Source organism: Cryptotermes secundus, unplaced genomic scaffold, assembly GCF_002891405.2.
Source record: "Cryptotermes secundus unplaced genomic scaffold, Csec_1.0 scaffold343, whole genome shotgun sequence".
NCBI lineage: Eukaryota > Metazoa > Arthropoda > Insecta > Blattodea > Kalotermitidae > Cryptotermes > Cryptotermes secundus.
The window spans coordinates 1,331,319-1,335,461 of record NW_019729214.1 but is presented as its reverse complement, the minus strand read 5'-3'; positions in this window follow the sequence as shown (position 1 = coordinate 1,335,461).

Genomic DNA, 4,143 nt, shown 5'->3' with positions numbered 1-4,143 from the left:
CGTTGTTAAATCTCTGTCGGACTTTATGGTATTTTTTCCCTCTTAGGGCCGCCTCTGTGGTCTAGTGGTCAGAGTTCCTGGCTACAGATCCAGATGTCGCGGGTTCGATTCCCAGCGTTACCAGATTTTCTAAGAAGTAGTGGCTCTGAAATGGGGTCCGCTCAGCCTTGTAAGGACAATTGAGGAGCCGTTTCAAGGAAATATCGGCTCCGGTCTAGAAAACCGAAATTAACGGCCGTGGGGATTCGTTGCGCTGACCATGCGACACCTCCTGTCAGCTAAAGTTGGTACTAACTTCACTGACAAACGGCGGTCGCTCGGTCGGTGTAGCTCGCTTGCAGACGAAAACCACAGAGTTTGTTTGTTTGACAATAAGCTTCATTTACATAAATTATTACTTTCATGGTATTGTGAACAATCATGTTACTCACTTTCAATATTTCGTTGAAATTATTTTCCTACGTATCTATGTAAATGCACGTTTGGAAACAACTACAGGGCCATGACTTGATAGATACTGTTTCTTGCGTATGTCTTTCTGATTCCGGGTTAATCTTTCTTGAAAAAAATGGAAGCCTCGACGAATGACAGCTAGAGGTTCCAGGAACGAATGATAAAACGCTGCAGTCTAGTGGGTAAAACTACTGTTTCGAATTTAGAGGCATCCGTATTCAAATTCTGGCCCAGAGACCGACTTCCCTTACAGACACTTTTCGTATTATTCTCAATCCCTCGAGAAAATGCTGGGACAGTGCCTCAGATTAGGTTACGACAGCTTCCTTTTCATTTTCTTTATACCCCAATATTTCCCCATTCGACTCTATATAGGTCTAAACTGTGATACTGTTAATGTCGCCAAATAGAACACAACTAAGTAAGTAAATTAATATTGGCCGCGCCATAGCTCAAGTGATTAGTCGCTGGCTTCCCACCGCGGCGACCCGGGTTCGATCCCGGGTCTGGTCAAGTGGGATTTGTGGTGGAGAGAGTGGCGCTGGGTTTCCCCTGTCAATCTTCATTCCACCAATTGCTCCACAATCACCCTCACCTATCATCTGGGGCTGGTACAATAGGCCAGAAGTGGTCGCAGTACAAGGGACTTAGTCCCACCCCACTAGCAATAAAAAAAGTAAATTCATAAAATTAGCAAAACGTATGGAAATAGACATTTAAAGTGACAGCAGATATGAAGCCCTGTAAATACGCTCTTAAGATTTTTCTTCCGATCTATATTTAGTTAAATCCAGGATTGCCATGGCAAAAGCTGCATTTAGCAAGAAGAAGAATCTTTTTACCAGCAAATTGGACTTAAATTTGAGGAAGAAACTAGTGAAATGCTACATTTGGAGCATAGCTCTGTATGGGGCTGAAACATGGACACTTAGGGCAGTAGATCAGAAACATCTGGAAAGTTTCGAAATGTGGTGTTGGAGAAGAATGGAGAAGATCAGTTGGACCGATTATGTGAGAAATGAAGAAGTGTTAATTAGAGTCAGTGAGCAGAGGAATATCCTACATGAAATAAGAAAACGGAAGGCTAATTGGATTGGTCATGTTTTACGCAGAAACTGCCTTCTAAAAGAAGTTATCGAAGGAAAGATAGATGGGCGGATAGAAGTGACAAGAAGACGAGGAAGAAGACGTAAGAAGATGCTGGATGACCTTGGAGACAGAAGAGGATACTGTCATTTGAAGGAGAAAGCTCTAGATCGCATTAAGTGGAGGAATTGTTTTGGAAGAGACTGGACCTGTCGTCTTGACAGATTACTGATGATGATGACTATATTTAGCTCTACAGCCCTTTGTCGCATTTATGCCGCTTCTTCAGTTTCTTAATCCTATACACAGTCGGTGGGACTCCTTGGACTGGGGATCAGCCCGTCGCAAGGCCGCTACCTACATACAGAACAACACCAACACAGAACAAAAGCACATGGACATCCATAACTTGAGTGGGATTCGAACCCATGATTCCAGTGTTCGAGCGAGCGAGGACACTTCATGACCTAGACCGCGTAGCCACAGTGATCGGCTCTTTTCTTCACACATTGAGGACAAAAATTCTTAGCTTTCGATTTTAAGACGAATGCCAACTTTACATTACGAGTATATCTTCGTTTCCTGAATAGGGTGAAAATAAATCTGAAACAAGTCCCGTCAGACAGATCCGAAAGCAAATACATCAAGCAAAAACTGCGTGTTATTTTATTTTCATAATATATTTATTTGGGGGGGGGCACGCGGTAGCATAGTTGGTTGAGGGGCTATGCTACAAGCCGGAAGGTCGCGGGTTCAAGCCCCGATGAGGTCATTGCATTTTTTTCAATTGACCTAATCCTTCCTGCCGCACTATGGCCCTGGGTCTACATAGTCTAACAGATATGAGGACCGGGTATCTTCCTTGGAGTAAAGGGCGGCCGGTGCGTAAGGCTGGCAGTCTCACCGCCATCTGTGAGCCGAATGTCTAGAAAATGTGAGAGCCTCGACGTCTCAAAACCTATGGGCCTACACGGTCTGTTACAGGAATGGCTTTACCTTACGTTTAATACATTCATTAATTTAAACTGATAACATCAAAATAGTTTTAATGTTACTTTGACAATTATAATTTCAATCAAAAGAGAAATATTAAAAATGATCTAATAAATTGCGCCGGACCGACAATTAAGTGAATTCTTAGCTCTAACCTCCGCTAGACAGTAAACGTAATTGCTAGATTCGTTTGCAGGGTGGCACGAATGATCTTCCTATCGAGGCTCACGGTAGGAACGGTATGCCAACAGAACGAAAGGAATTGCATTATAATTCTCTTTATCACTACAATTTATGTACAAGACTGAGGAATTCACTAATACTCTGTTCGGAAATGTTCATTGTCCGAAGTATATTTAAAATTGCTGACGTATTAGGAGTTGTCTGTACTTTCGCCTTTAGGTCACTCAGTTTTTATTATAGTCTACACTAGTCAGACGTCGGAATAGTACCTCAAATTAGGTCACACTTATCACGAGACGACCACTCACTGTGGAAAGCCATAAAGAAATTTAAAAGACCAACACTTGCAGTACCACCGATTGGAAAAGAAGACAGAAGCTGGGCACGGTCAAATAAAGAGAAAACAAACTTATTCGCTGAGTGCCTTGCAACAGTCTTTACACCAAACAACGAAAATAACAACAGTAACAACAACAACAACATGGAGGACGAAGTCGAAAGTTTCCTAAACTCTCGCTGTCAGCTATCGCCACCGATAAGAGCATTCTCACCAACAGAGGTCAGCAGTTTAATAAACCTGTTCAACCTTCACAAGGCACCCGGATACGATCTAATAACAGGCGCTCTACTAAAGAATCTCCCACGAAAAGCCATCGCACTACTAACAGCTATTTACAACAGCATGATGCGACTGTGTTACTTTCCTGTGCAATGGAAGTACGCCCAAATCATAATGATACCCAAACCCGGAAAACCACCAACCGAAATCAGTTCGTACAGACCGATAAGCCTACTGCCCACGCTATCCAAAGTATTCGAACGGCTCATCCTTAAAGACTTGCAGAAACAGCATCTACTAATGACATAATCCCTACGCACCAATTTGGCTTCCGAGCAAGTCACTCCACAATCCAACAGTGCCACAGAATCGTCAACAAAATAAAAGAAATCATGGAAGGATTGCTGTATAAACTATAAATGAACCTATCCGCACAGTTATACCTTACCATAAAATCGTACTTGAACGAACGTTACTATCTAGTCAAAATCGACGATGGATTATCCGAATACCATCTAATAAGAGCAGGAGTTCCACAGGGCAGCATCTTGGGCCCCTTTCTGTACCTAATCTTTATAGCTGACGTCCCACTAACAGACAATACGTTAATGGCAACATTCGCCGATGACACAGCAATAATGTCATCAGACCAAGATCCAAATACAGCCTCCCAAAAACTGCAGCAACACCTCAACTCACTCCAAAACTGGATGGAACAATGGGAAATCAAAGTAAATCCTGTAAAATCCTCCCAAATAACATTTACAACAAGAAGAGCTGTCTGCCCGCAAGTTAGTATCAACAGCACCCTCATACCCATCAAACAAGAAGTTAAGTATTTAGGACTCCACCTTGACGAGAAACTAATG